The 15,308-nt window shown below is 48.4% G+C and overlaps 1 protein-coding gene across 1 annotated transcript in view; it reads right to left on the bottom strand.

Annotated features, from left to right (window-relative positions):
* Kif3b (kinesin family member 3B) overlaps positions 1-14,345 on the bottom strand; it is a 39,576-nt gene extending 25,231 nt beyond the window's left edge. The window contains exon 1 of the mRNA XM_032904471.1: positions 14,251-14,345. The gene's annotated coding sequence lies outside the window, so the exon portion shown is untranslated. The remainder of the gene's footprint in view (positions 1-14,250) is intronic.
* Between the last annotated feature and the right edge of the window lie 963 nt (positions 14,346-15,308).

Raw genomic sequence — 15,308 nt, 5'->3', positions numbered from 1 at the left:
TAAAAGAACATAAAACTTGCATTGAGGACTAGTTTTGCATTCTCATTCTTTCTATCTATCTATCTATCTATCTATCTATCTATCTATCTATCTATCTATCTATCTACCTACCTACCTACCTACCTTCCTACCTCTGAGTTAGGGGTCCGCGTGTCTTGTGTGTGTTAGGCCAGCTTCCAGTCCTGTGTAGCTGAGGATGACTTTGAATGCTTGCCCAATCCTTGCCTCCCCCAGCCCCTGCTGCTGAGGTTGTAGCTGTGCAATACTGGCTGTCTTGGAACTTGCTCTGTAGACAAGGCTGGCCTTGAACCCACAGAGATGGCCTGCTTCTGCCTCTCAGTAGTAGGGTTAAAGGTGTGCCCCACCATCACCTGGCTAGTTCTGCATTTTCTCATAAGTGAATAAAATAAGGAAGCCAGGTGTAGTGTCACACTGTAGTCGAAGCAGTGGTGACTTGAATGCCAGTCTGAGCCACACTTGGTCATCTTGTCTCAAAATAACAACAAAATCCAACCTCTACTTGCAGGAGGGAGAACTGAGAGCCAGACAGCAGTAACGGTTGTCAGGTCAGGCTGGTTTACCTTAAATGAGCCAGGGTGCTGAGGGCCAGGGCAGGAAAAGAACTTCATTGTTTGCACTTTCATACCCACTGGATTTTGAATCATGGGGAGATGCTATCCAGTCAATCTTTTAAAATCATGGGCTAAGGATGCAGCTAGGTTGGTAGAGGCTTGCTGAGCATAAAACAAACCCTGGGTTTGATTGCCAGCACCAAATAAACCCGGACATGATGGTACACAGCTACAACCCCAGCCCCGGGAGATGGTGACAAGGAGGGCAAGCATTCAAAGTCATCGTCAGCTACACAGGGTTGGAAGCTGGCCTAAGACACACAAAACACATGAGCCCCATCTCAGAAACAAAAACATTTGTGAATAATGCTAATGGATTACCTAGTTAAAACAAATTAGGGGGCTGAGGAGAGGGTTCAGTGGTTAAGGGCACTGCTTATCTTACAGAGGACACAGGTTCAGTTCCCAGAACCCACACAGCATCTTACGATGGTCAATAACAGCAGCTTCAGGGACCTACCTCCCTCTTGTGGCCTCTTTATGCAACTAAACATACATGCCACATACTCATAAGCACACATAAATAAAAATAATACATTTTTTTTTTTTTGAGGAGACGGCTCAGCAGTTAGAGGACTCGCTTTTGCAGATAACCTGAGTTCAGTTCCCAGCCATCGGCAAACCCCATGCCAGGGGCACAAAGCCTCTGCAGGTACCAGGCATGCACACAGGATGTGGATACACATGCAGGCAAAACAAACACATAAAAATACATCTAAAAAATTGCTTAGTGTAATAAAAAAATTAGAGTTTGATAGGTGTAAAACTGAGCACGTGCTCTGGCCTCTGCCCTCGCTAGCTCTGTCTTAAGAAGCTTATGTAAAGGGCTAGGCATGGTCGCACACACCTTTAATCCCAGTAGAGGCAGAGACAGGTGAATCTCTGTGAATTTGAGGCCAGCCTGGTCTACAGAGCAAGTGACCACCCGGCCAGTCCTGCCTCTTTAAGACCCTCTCTAAAAACCAAAAGTTCTATGTCATTGTTTCTTCTGTTGGTAAGATGCCTGCCCTCAAGAATGGCGGGTGCCCATACCCATGGGTGAGGCAACAGGACTGGAAGTCATGCTGCTCTCTGGTTAGTGAGCTTGCAAGTCTTCTTTTGTCTGTCTGTCTGTCTGTCTGTCTCTTCAGACTTTCTGGTGGGTTTGTATATATAACTGAGGAGAGAGGAAGCAATAAAGCCATTTATTCCCTGCTTGAGGAAACAAGGCTAGCACCTTGATTTTGGTTTGAGCATCTGAAGACAGACACATTGTCAGAGAGTGACCTGAAAGAGCAGCCCAGTAAGATCAGCAGTGCCCGATCTTACTAATCATTCCCTCAGTGTTGCAAGTGCCATGTTCCTTTAAATAGTCTGCCCTGAATCCAAAGAGGTGCCACACACCTCTGTCACAGAAAGCATTTACCTGGGAGTAGGGCAGAAGCCCCCTCTTGTATTTAATAGTGAAACACTCATAAATTTCCTACAAGGATTCAGTCACCTTCCCTTCCCTTCTCCTTTAAGGTAAGGAAGGTCTCATATAGCCTAGGCTAGCTATCATGAGCTACGTTCCTGAGGATGGCTTTGAACTCCTGACCTTCCTGCATTCTCTTCTCAAGTGCTGAGATTCCACACGTGCACCACCACACCTGGCTTGTTCTCTACTTCGTGTGCAGTGTGTGTGTGTGTGTGTGTGTGTGTGTGTGCGGTGTGTGTGTGTGTGAGGGGGTGTGCAGGGTGGTGGGGAGTGGTGGTGCATAGGTATGGAGGTGGATATCAGAGAGCGACTCAGTCACTTCCATTTTAGGTGGCTCACAACCACCTGTAACTCCAGTTCCAGGAGATCTGACATCTGGCCTCCACAGGCACCTATATGCATGTTCTGCACATATATACATGCAGGCACACACACATACACAGAAAATAAAAAAGAATAAGTTTAACTTTTTATGATAGATACAAGAATTTTCAGGTAAAGTCATGCATCTATAATTTGTTTCAAAATAATCATGGTGCAGTAGATGAGGTTAAAATTAAAACAGTGTTCCCAACCTTCCTAATGCCATGACCCTTTAATACAGTTCCTCATCATGTGAGGACCCCAACCATGAAGTCATTTTCATTGCTGCTGTTATGAATTTGTAAATGTCTGGTTTGTGACTCCTGCGAGAGCATGAAAGGACCAGTCCACCCCGAAGGGGTCAGCCCCACGGGTGGAGAATCTTGGGCTAAGGTGAAGGAGATGACCTAACGCTCGTGTAGGCTGGGGGTGTGGGTCATGGTGCTTGGGGTTCCAAAATGGGAGGGAGGAAAAAACATTCTCTGGCTTTTCACTGAATAATTTCTTTTAATTATGGTTGAAAGTATAAATACCTACCTCCAACCATACTAGAACACACTCAGTTCCGGGGAGGCTTAGGCAAGCACACAGGAGAGTCAAGGCCAGCTTGAGTTCAAGAGTAACTCAGTGGGACCCTGTCTCACAACAAAAGTAACAAGTGGCTGGGGACGCAGATCAGGGTCCAGTACGCAAGGCACTATTTTTAGTCTCTAACACCATAACAACAATCGAACAACAAACACTCAGAAATGTGGACCACGGGCGATGTGCACGAGGACGGCACCCGGTCCTCTCCGTGGCATTGCAATCCCTCACCCTGGAAACAGCCTCACTGGCAGCAGGCAGGGCCTGCACATCTCCAAGGGAAAACACACTTCATGGCATTAGCACGCTAATGGATCATTTCTGAACCTTACTTTGATCTTCTCATGATTCCTTGATTTTTCCTGATTAGAAAGAATTCTTCTAAAAAAAAAAAAAGAAAGAAAGAAAGAATTCTTTTCTTTTTCCCCCTCCCAAGACAGATTTTCTTTGTCTAGCCTTGGCTGTCCTGGAACTCGCTCTATAGACCAAGCTGGCCTCTAACTCAGAGACCTGCCTTCCTCTGTCTCCCAAGTGCTGGAATTAAAGGTGTGTACCACCACCTCCTGAAAATTTTACTTTCTTAAAACAGGACAATTTCGGGGTTGGGGATTTAGCTCAGTGGTAGAGCGCTTGCCTAGGAAGCACAAGGCCCTGGGTTTGGTCCCCAGCTCCGAAAAAAAGAACCAAAAAAAAACAAAAAACAAAAAAAAACAGGACAATTTCCCCTTTAAAAAAGGCTGCCTGGCCAGTGAGCACCAGCAAGGGAGACACTGCCTGTCAGCTCTCCGCTCCCTTACTTCATCCTGCAAAACCAAAGACTGCCTGCTCATAGTCCTCTCAGTTACCTTGGATGACACTGTACAGTCCACAGTTTACCAACGAGCTTTGTGCTCTGAGTGATGACTGTCACCACCCCTGGGCTGCTAGAGACTGTGCTCTGAGCTCCTATTCTGCCCATCTTGTCTCCTACACAGAAGCCTACACAGCCCCTCTGAAACCAGGGCTGAAGATGCTATGACGGACCCCAGCGTGGGTAACAGTTCATTAATGTCCCAAACCTCAGCCATCTTTCTACTTCACCTGGACCACAGCCACATCTCTACTGTGCTCTAGTGTAAGGAAATCAATGTGCTGTAACACACGCCCAAACTTTAAAAGCAAATCAACCCCATTCCATTATCACTGGTGGGAGAAAGATCTCTAATGCAAATTATGATGTAACTACATCTGTACACTAAAGATAGATCTGCTGGCTGGCAGTGAGCTCAGTGTCTGCAATCAGGTGACAGAGTGAAGAGACACAATGTGTCATCAGGATTAACTGATCCTTAAACACTCCCACCTCAAGATGAAATGCAGACCCACGGTACCAACAGGAGGGCTCACTGGATGCCTGCAGAAACGCCGAGTGCCCCACCCACAAGGTCTGGGAGAAAGCCCAGCATAGAGGCACCAAGGGAGAAGATGTCCTCCTCAAGGCCCAGTCAGTCATGTTTTTGTGTATGCAGCTATAGACATACTTAAACATACAAAGAGAGAGACAGACACTTTAGTCCAGGCAGATTGACTTATTTCCCCACGTCACAATACAAGTGACAGAATTTTCTGTGATATCATAGGCTTGGCCAATAATCTTTTAAAATATTTTTTAATTTGAGAGATGAGTTTGAGATAAAATCTTACCATTTAGCCTGAATGCCCTAAAGCTTACTATGTAGACCAGGATGATTTTGAACTCACAGAGATCCACCTGCCTCAGCCTCCTGAGTGCTGGGTTAAAGGTATGAGCCACAGCCTTTTTTAAAAATATTGTTTTAATCTATTTGGTGTGTGCAGCCATGGGTGAATCACAGTGCACGTGTGGAGGACAATTTGCAGGACCTGATTCTCTCTGTCCACTGTGTGTGTCTCTGGCCTTGAACACAGGCCGTTGGGCACATTTATCAGCTAAGCCATCTTACCAGCCCTGAACCAGGAAGCTTTTCTAAAGGTACTGAATGAAGGGTTTCTGGGTCCCGCCTCCCCCCATGTACATGTAACAGGCAACTAAGTGAGCTGAGGGTTAAGCGACTCAGAAAAGAAGCTCAAGGCTCCAGCTTCAGCCAAGTGAGGCCTGCAGCTAGACTATTTCAAATAAGGCTGGCCTAATTGGCCCAAAGCTGGGTCTGTCTGTGGCCTCATCCATCAAATACTGAGAAGATTTGTCATTACTTTAAAACAGCCCAAGGGGTTTCCCATCTCCTCAAACATGCTTTGAAGTCACTCTTTGGTTGGTCTGTTTGTTGAGATGGGGTCTCTTATAATGCCTGCTAACCTCAAAGGAACTGTGTAACCCCCAAAGTCCTGCCCCTTCTGCCTCTTCCTCCTGAGTGCTAGGATTATAACCAAGGGCCACTGCACTTGGTTGCTATTAGCATTTCCAACTAGTTACCCAGAAGACAAAGTCCCTACAAATGGATGCTGTGGTCACTGCTCATCTCAAAAGCAGATGGGGTGGAGGATGTCCCTAGGTGGTGGAGCATGTGCTCAGCACACAAGAGGCTCCGGGTTCTATGGGAAGGAGGGAGGGACGGAGGGAAGGAGGGAGGGAGGGAGGGAGCAAGCAGTAGAAGGCCAGCTCAATGGTTCAGTGGATGAGGGAGTTGGACCCCTGAAACCCATATAAAGATAGGAGAGAACTGACTCTACGAAAGTCCTCTGACCTTCACAGGTGCACCGTGGCACACACGTGCACATATACACACACTATGCATAATAATAAATAAAGTTCTTAGAGGGAAGCAAATAGTAGGCAAAGCAGTGGACTTGGGATCAGCATCTTCGGGGAAGTATTCGACTCGTATGGGCTCTACTTCCCTCTTCCGGGAACTGGGAGGAACAGTTAGTTCCTGTGCAAGACTGCTGAGGACCAAATGAAAGCAGGGCCTGCAAGCTTGGTTCAGCAGACGTTAGCTTAGCTAGCTCCACGCTATCAGCTGACTGGTATTGCCAAGTCCTGGCGCGTCTTGTTTTGTTCTGAGCCAGCTTCGTGTTTTACAGTTGGGGTGACCTTAGACCTTGACTGTGTCCTCCATGCTTGTGTGCAGGCACAGCCACTCCTGCAGCTGCTACATGGTCTCCAGCTCTGTGCATAGTGAAGGGGGTGAGGGGTGTGCATATGTCTTGTCTTCTAGGCCCTGAGGTGTGGGGCTTCTTGCCCTTGCATAACCCTTGCCTTCTAGGGTCTTAGGTCAGGGCTTGTACTTCTTTTGCCTTTGTAGGGTTTTCTCTCTGAAGGTTAAGAAAGGTGACCCCAAAAGATGGATTTGACAACTCAGATCTTGGATACCCAGATGATGGTGACAACAGTTACTTGAGGGACTGTTTGTGCCACTCAAGAGAAGTGGTGGGTACCCTGCTCCATTGTGCACGGGTGAGTGTCCCCCTGAGCTAGGCAGGACCCTCCAGAGAGACAGAGTTAGTGAGTGAGTGAGTGACTGAGTGAGCGAGAGAGCGAGTGAGGGTACTGGTGCGTGAGCAATCTGTGCTGGTCAGCTTGGAGGATCGAGACTGTCACCAGGCGACGACACAGCTCCTCCAGATCATCCAGCTATGTGAACAACTCCACCCTAAATTCCCCCGCTGTTTGTGGCCCCACCCTCAGATCTTCCACATCTCCTCTTTCTTGGCCATCGCTGCACTGGGTTCAGCTTCTGTGGCCTGACTGGAGAGAAGCAGAAGCAAACCATAGTTTTGCCTCTGATCTTGATGAACGGATCATAGTGAAATCCAGACCCTGACTTCTCCAATCTAGGCCTAGACTATGCATTTTCAAGAAGTACCTCTGCCATGCGCAGCACCCTTGGACCAGCAGAAATCTACCTACCTCAACCCTTAGCAGGAACTTTAATATACTAGCACAAAGGGCTGACTTCTAGGGATCTCAGTGTCCTTACCTGAAGCCTAGGACAACCCACCCTCCCTGTGGCCACTACTGAGGATCAGCTGATGAGACCCAAGAAGGAGCAACAAAACCCACCAGAGCTCCTTGGAGCAGCCAGTGCAGTTGTGAGTCCCACAATGGTGAATGGGCCTCACTGACTGCCAAATGTACGAAGGCCTTTCCTAGTACACGTAAAAGGAGGCCTGGAGCCCTTTCTTGGACAAGCTACTACTTTCAAGAGTCCTCTAGGAATTTTGGCAGAATACAGCAGCTTTACAAAGCCTTCCCCTGTCTAAAAAGCTCTGAACCTTTAGACCTACTGTTCAGCAGCCAGGAAAGAGGCATTTTGGCAGGGAGAGCATGACCATCTGAGGTGTGGGGAGTAAGCTGTGCTAGTGAGTCTATGCTGTCCCCCAGAGCTGGCTAGGCACCTTCCAACCTCCATCAGCAAAGCTCCTCAGGTCAGGACAGAGACTAAAACAGCCAGAGATAGGTAAACAGGACCCCAGCAGAGCACCCACTTACTGCTCCACAGCTGGGCATGGAGCCAGCCTGGGAAAAGCAGGTCTGGGTGCCAAAGGTGCAATACTGTCAGGGCCTCCAGGCTGCCTTCCTTCAGCAGGAGCTGAGGGTTCCTTCTCAAGGAGCTAAGGTACTGTTAGCAACTTGGGCCTCTTGCAATAATTCAGTTGTTCCCTCAGGGCGCCTCACCAGAGACGCTAATCGTTTTAGAGGTGGATGGCACCTCTAACATCTAAACTTAATTGCTTGGGCCAAAAACCTAGGAGTCACCCTTAATCCTTCCACCTTACTGGCCAACTCCAAAATATAGCCATCTCCTGCCACCACCCTAAGGCCACCACCATCTTACTAACCTCCTACCTAGTCTTCTGGCTGGCACTTAAAGCTCTCTCAAACTCAGCATCCACAGAGGCCAGATGATTTCACTTTTTTTTGTGTTTCCTTTAGTGACACTGGTGCTGGAACGGAGGGCAAAAGCACACCTCAAGAACACTCTACCCTGAACCTCACCGTTAGCCCTCCAAGTGATTTAAAAACAAAACAGAAAACCAGGGGCCAGGGATGTGGCTCAGTAAGTAGAGACCTTATCCAGCATACACAGCTTCTGAGTTCGGTCCCTAGGCCCACGTGATCTGGTGTAGTAGCAAACACCTATAACCCCAGGACACAGGAGATAGGTAAAAGAATCAGAATTCGATTGAGGGATTGGGGATTTAGTTCAGTGGTAGAGCGCTTGCCTAGCAAGTGCAAGGCCCTGGGTTTGGTCCCTAGCTCCAAAAAAAGAACCAAAAAAAAAAAAAAAAAGTTCGATTGATCCATCCTTCATGGACTACATATAGAACTTAAGGTTAATCTAGGCTACGAGAGACCCTGTCTTAAAAATTATTTAAAACATCAACTAAGGTCTATAGAGATGACTCAGTAAGTGTTCTTCCAAAAGTCCCAGAACACACAGTGGCTCACAACCCTCTGTAATTCCAGTTTGAGGAGGTCCAACACTCCCTCTGGCCTTTGTAGGCACATGGCATTCACGCACGCAAAACACCCATACACATTAAAAAACTGACACCAACAAGAACACCTAGATCATGACACATTCTCAGAAGCCTTCAGTGGTCCCATGGCTTTTAGATGCCTCTAGTCCAAGTCTATAGTAGACCCCCCCACGCCCCGCTCTCCTAGCCACCTCTCCACTCACCCCATCACAGCTACTTTCTGCAGTTTGTGGAATCAGCAAGCTCATGTCCACTTTGGAGTCTTTTTCCTTCTGGTAAACCTTCAAACAGTAAACCCTTCCGGAGAGTAAACCTCAACAGAATGTCACCACCTCCCCCAATTAAAGCAGCAGTGTTCCTCCCCATCCCTGGAGAAGTGACTTTCTAGCCCACTACTATGCCACTGTCTCCATTGTACTTCTCCAGTTCAAATCCCCTTGTCTCTACTTTTTGGTTTTGGGGTTATACCTGCTGAATGTAACTGTGAGAACAAGGACCTTAGCCATCTCTTCGCTGTCATATCCTTGCGCTGTACAGGGCTGCCACCTACCAATTGCTCAGTCAGTGTCCCACAAATGAAGCCATATAAACACTGCAAGCAGAGCACTGTGCCTGGAGTCTGAAGACGTGGACACCAGTGTGAGGTGGGCTACTTCCCAGCAGCAATGGCTTCTCTTCCTAGGAGTTCCCCCATTGTCCACTGCAGAGTTTAATCTGCACCTCACCTTCCTCAAAGGGGACCAGTGAGACCAAATAAAGACCCATTTCGGAACTCGGAAGCACCAAGATCCATACAGACAGCAGTGTGTCAACTATCACAAGACAAGGTTCTTCCTCAGCGACCTGAAAATCCATAGGTGAAATGTGTATGAACCTGGCATGCAGGAGAGCTAGTTCAAGGCCAACCCAGGCTACATAACAGGACCGCAGAAAGACAAGAAGACACTGAAAGGGCTGGAGAGATGGCTCAGTAGTTACGAGCACTGGCTGCTCTTCCAGAGGACCTGGGTTCAATTCCCAGCACCCACATGGCAGCTCACACCGCCATGGCCCCTCACACAAACATACATGCAGGCAAACCAATGCACAGAAAATAATAAATCTTTAAAAAAAAATAGAAAAAGAAGAGAAAGGAAAAGGAGTGGGAAGGGAAAGATAACAAGGAAGGAAAAAGATGTAGGAGCAATCTATGCACAGAAAATAAAAAGAAATCTAAAAAAAAAAAAAAAAAAAAAAAGAACTAGGGGCTGGAGGGATGGCTCAGCGGTTCAGAGCACTGACTGCTCTTCCAGAGGTCCCGAGTTCAATTCCCAGCACCCACATGGTGTCTCACAACCATCTGTAATGGGATCTGATGCCCTCTTCTGGTGTCTGAAGGGATCAACAGTGTACTCACATACATTAAATAAATAAATCTTTTTTAAAAAAAGAACTAGAAAAAGAGGAGAAGGGGTTGGGGATTTAGCTCAGTGGTAGAGCGCTTGCCTAGGAAGTGCAAGGCCCTGGGTTCGGGCCCCAACTCCGAAAAAAAAAACCCAAAAAAAAAAAAAAAAAAAAAAAAAAGAGGAGAAAGGAAAAGGAGGGGGAAGGGAACGATAACAAGGAAGGAAAAAGATGTAGGAGCAATCTGAGGTTCCCTACTCCCCCCACCACTTCCTCCCCACTACTAGTTCCCACCCTGGGTGCCTAGCAGACATCTCAGGACGCAGCAGAAGACAGCAGGGCTTTACTTTACGGCCAACACAAACACAACCCATGAATCCATTGACAAGTCAAGGCAGGTGTGTTAACATACGCCTACAGTTTCATGTGCTCAGGAAGCTAAGGTGACAAGATCACTTGAGCCCGGGAATTAGAGGCTAGCCAGGGCAACCTTAAACAAAAACCAAGAGGCCAGAGATGGGGCTGGTTAGTGGAATGCTTGTACAAGGCCCCAGCAAACCTGACACCTGAAGGGTAGGAGATCAAATACTGTCAAATGACGATTATTTGCAAATTAAGCTCTGGGTTCCTTCCAGGCCATGGAGATACAACATCCTGTCCATCCCTGGGATAGAAAAATGTAATAAACATTTACTGAATTTGGTCCCAAGCAACAAAACCTCCAATTAACCAGTTTCCTCATTAAAACAAACATAAATAGGGCCTCGTGTGGCTCAGACTGACCCCACACTTTGATATATAGGCAGGGTGGCCTTGAACTTCTGATCGTCCTTCAGCACCCGAGTTCTGGGATCACAGACATGAGCCACCATGCCAGTGTCTATGTGGCACTAGAGGAGACATCCAGGGTTCATGTATGATAGGCAAGCATTTTACCAACTGAGCTACATCCCGCTGCACCAGATTTCTCCTTTCTTTGCAGTCCATCCTGGTAAGGAGGTCCTGGTTCCTGGAGAAAGCCTGCAATAATACCGACATCCACTAATGCCACGATGACAACTGCTTCATGCTTCTGAGGATCTCTGACAGACCTGAGATTATAACCACACTATGCTCACTCACCAACCACTAACAGAATATGAAGTACAGTACACGTGCTAGGTTAAGCCCCAACAATGACAGCTAACATTTACCAAATGTACCAAGCAGTTCACAGCCACAAATTATTACAGGCAAATGTTAGTGTCGGGGTGGGCTACCTCACCATGAACTGCTGGAGAATGGTGCTCTATTGGTCTGGGTTTGCTAAAGGAACAGAACGGAGGATGACAGTGTTTATTAAAAGGGGATTTATTACTAAAAGGAGATGCAGTAGTCTAGCCTTGGCTGTCACTTACTGTACAGGCCAAGAAACAGGCAGCTGTTCAATTAAGCCTGGATGTCTCAGTGGTCCCATTCACATCACCAGAGATGCCCTTGAGGTACCCAAAACAGGCTAACGCCACTGCTGCTAGTTGCCCAACATTATGAGATGTAAGACCTTGTTGCTAAAGACACTACAAGCTTTGATTTCCTGACAAAGAGAAACCAAGCCGAAACGAGCTGGATGCTTCCCTGCTGCTGGCTGTGGCTCACAGGGTTGACGATGCTATGCAGCCTGCTAGGAAAGAACTCACGTCAACAGTGTCACTCAGTTGTGGGTACTTCACGCTACAATAATGAGCTGCCCAGCAATAGTGCCACGGCAGTTACAGGGTAACCAACAGCTTACACTGCGGCCTTCTCCACAGATGGCAATTCCCATCTAGTCCGAGAGCCTGGTCAAAGCCCAGGTCTGGAGAGGACATAGGCTCTAGTGGCCGAGTCACTGCTGTTGTGCTGCTAAATGGATGTGCTGTGTCTGCCAAACCGCTTTCTAAAGATTTAGGTTCGTGCCTATAGATTAGTAGGGGGTCAGCTTTGCTCACAGATGCTTATTTTGCAGTGGGTCATGGTTACTGAGGCTCATAAATGGCCAAGGTGCTGGAGGTAAGGGACTCTTGAGTACTCAGCCTCAATGGGAGCATTTAACACCCCCACCCAAGGTTCAGAGACCATCACAGCAGAGGGGGCGGAAGAAGGGGAGTGGCGTGTGGGGAACGCTGTCTTTGGGTAGGACATGGCTGTGGCCCTGGGAGCTCCCAGCAGCTGTGCCTGTGTGTGCAGAAGGCCATCAATGTCTAGTCACAGAAGGGTTAGGGCTTCATAAGGCCCCACTCCACTAGGCATTTACAGGCAGTCGATGTTTGCTGAGAAAGAGGCACTTCTTCAGGCATGGAAACACTAGTAAGTTGCTTGTGCTCTTATAATAACCCCTCACCTATGTTTCTATAAGCGATCCTAACTAGACTGGCTGGGTCATCAGGGAAGTGGGGAGATATGAAAGGGGGACAATGTGGGAAGAGGGGGGATCAGCAGGAGTAGGAAGGTAATGGGGATGAGTATGATCAAAACATATTATAACATAGATTTAAGAGTCGCAACGGGTCAGGGGAGATGGCTCAGCAGGGAAAGCACTTGCCACACAGGCCTGACTACCCTGAGTCCATGGAGTTTGATCCCCAGGGCCCACATAAAGGTGGAAGGAATCGACTCCACAAAGCCGACTTCTTACCTCCACACACCATAGCATATGCTGGTACTCATACACAAACTACAGTAACAGTATTTTTAAAAGTCTGTCAAATTTATTAGGGGAAAATGAATATATGCTAGGAACAAACTAAAACAAGCAAAGCCTTTTGTTCTGAGAGCTTGTTTCCATGCCATTGGGAGAACAACTTCTAGCCAAAGCAATTAGAAGCAACCCAAAATACCCTTGTGGCCTTCTAGCAGTTACTGTTGAGAAACCAGAGGCATCGGGGAGTAGGGAGTAAAAGGCCCCTCCAGCTCCATCACACCGTAAGCCTCCGAGCCTTAGGCAAGCCATTTCCTTTTCTCAGGCACAGGTTCCTCATCGACAATACCGGGTGACATCACCAGCTGCCTGACACAGTCTGTGATGATTAAATGAGATAATACGCCTCAAAGAACTTCTTAATCATCGAGTTCCAAATGATCGCTACTGCTCTAAGCACTTCTCAGAAGAGAGAAATACTCCTATTCTCGTTATAAATATGTCGGGTGACAGACATGGCACAATTATTGAACGAAACCATAACCGCCCCCCCCACCTACCCCACCCCCGCCTTCTACAAAACCTTATCTCTGGGTTTCTTCTCACCAGTGCCCTTTAAGAGGTCAACAACTTCCATCCTCTGTGGGTGGGGAATGGCCAGGGTGTCTGGAATACCCGTATGCGCAAGCTACACACCTAAGTCCTTCTGGTTCCAAGTCATCCTCCCCTTCTTGGAAGGCTCCATCCCATTAGTGTCATAAGTACTAACCACGTGTTTTGTGGAGGGGGAGGGGCTCACAAGGACCCGCCCCTACTCCAGGATTTATGGGCAGTTAACGGTTGCTAGGGGGAGGGGCTCGCAACACCCCGCCCATTCCTGAGGTGTTGTGTCCCCACCACCACACCCCCACACCTGACACCTCACATGAGTTATTGGTGATTGAGGGGGTAGGAGGCATTTCCTTCTGTAGTGTCGCCACGGGTAAAACACCCATGCTCCTGAAGAGAACCCCTCACCAAGTTCTTGTAAGCTGCGCTAGGGCATGGAATTAGAAGAGACTAGAAAGTGAAGGGAAAGGGTCAGTGGGAAGGGGACACGAATAAAATAATTATACACACGAATGAAACGACATCATGAAACCCGCTATATGCAATTAACATGTTGATTTTTTTTTAAAACAAGCATCATTCCCAAGCTACTCCAGACGCCCTGCTTCCCACGGAAGGGCATTATCCCATGATCTGATTTACAGATGAGCAGAAGACAACGCCATCCTTTGCAGCCTCAAACTCAAGCACTCAGACTTCAAACAGGACTCTTGGTCCCCACGCAGAGTACCCTGGCCGTTCACCCACTTCCTACTTGGAGCCCTTTCATGTACACGTCTCCCCAGCAAGTGTCAAGACCCCAATGGACAGACAGGTCTGCTGCTGCCAGAGAGGGCAAGGGGTTTGTCCAAGGTCACACAGCGAGCCAGGCACCGCCCTGAGGCTCGGACCTCAGGTACTTGCTTCCTGAGAGGCCTTTTCAGGCAGAGCCTGGGATTACGGCCCCGGACCGGCCGTGAGGAGCGGGCAGGGGAGGCCGATACTGGGGGGTCGTGCCGGCCGCGCCCGAGAAGAAGCCGGGTGGTCAGAGATATCACTGAGGCTGGGCAAAGGATGCTGCGGCTCGCAGAGCAACGACACCGGGATTACGCTGGGCGCCCCACCGGGACCCGGCATCCCGAACTCACCTGCGGCCGCAGCCGAGAGCGGGCGGCGGCGGCGAACCCCGGGCTCAGCCATTCCCCGCTGCCCCGGATGGGGAGAGACCGCGGCCGCTCACTTCCTTAGCAACCCGGCTCGGCGACCCACTTCCTTAGCAACCGCGTCAATTTCAATAACTTTATTGGGCCTCTGAAATGAGCAGTCCGCCGATGGGGCGGAACCGAGTGTGCCAGGGCGCTTTCCAGGTTCCCAGCGTGCGCCAACCCTCTGACCCTTCTAAGGTCCCAGACTCCGTGCGTGCCTCATTTTCTTCGTTTGTGAAACTGAGCACAGTACCTTGGTCTCACACTACGCGCTTTCATCCTCCCCTTCCGAAAACTCTTTCAGGTCAGTTGTCTGATCTGGGTCTCAGATTAGTATTGAGTGGCTCCCAATTAGGGCCAACTAGGGATGAAGACAAATCCTTAAGAAAATCCCTAATGCCCTACCTGTCACTACCATTCGGCCACCGCGTCCTACAGTCTGATTTTCATATACCTGTATTTCTCCACTGTCAGGGACAGCACCACAAGCAAGGCCAGGCCACATCACCTGCATCTTTGGACTAGACTGAAATTCCTATTCTCTGTTAATATACTTTATGGCCCGAACAATAATTTAAAACCTTAAGCACGTCCCTGCATGGCGTCCTTGGAGTTTCACTACTCTTACCATCAAATCAAAAAACTTTGGTTGCACATGATGGCTTGTGCCTGTAGTCCTGCACTTCGGAAATGGAGGCCAGAGGATGAGCATCCCTTGGGTACAGAGCCAAAATAACACATAGATGTAGGAAAATGATGCTACGCTCTGATGGCTCGAAGGTAAAGGCGCTTGACAACAGTAGATTCCAGGACCCACTGGGCAAAAAAGAAACAACTTAGGTTGTCCTCTGACCTCAACACATGTATAGTGTACACACTCACAGAGAGAGAGAGAGAGAGAGAGAGAGAGAGAGAGAGAGAGAGAGAGAGAGAGAGAGAGAGAGAATGTAATAAGAAAAAGATACCTAACTAGCTGGGCTGGGGGCACATCATGGTGGGCA

Source organism: Rattus rattus, chromosome 5 (genome assembly GCF_011064425.1).
Source record: "Rattus rattus isolate New Zealand chromosome 5, Rrattus_CSIRO_v1, whole genome shotgun sequence".
In the NCBI taxonomy this organism is placed as follows: domain Eukaryota; kingdom Metazoa; phylum Chordata; class Mammalia; order Rodentia; family Muridae; genus Rattus; species Rattus rattus.
This window is presented reverse-complemented; position numbering and strand designations above follow the sequence as displayed.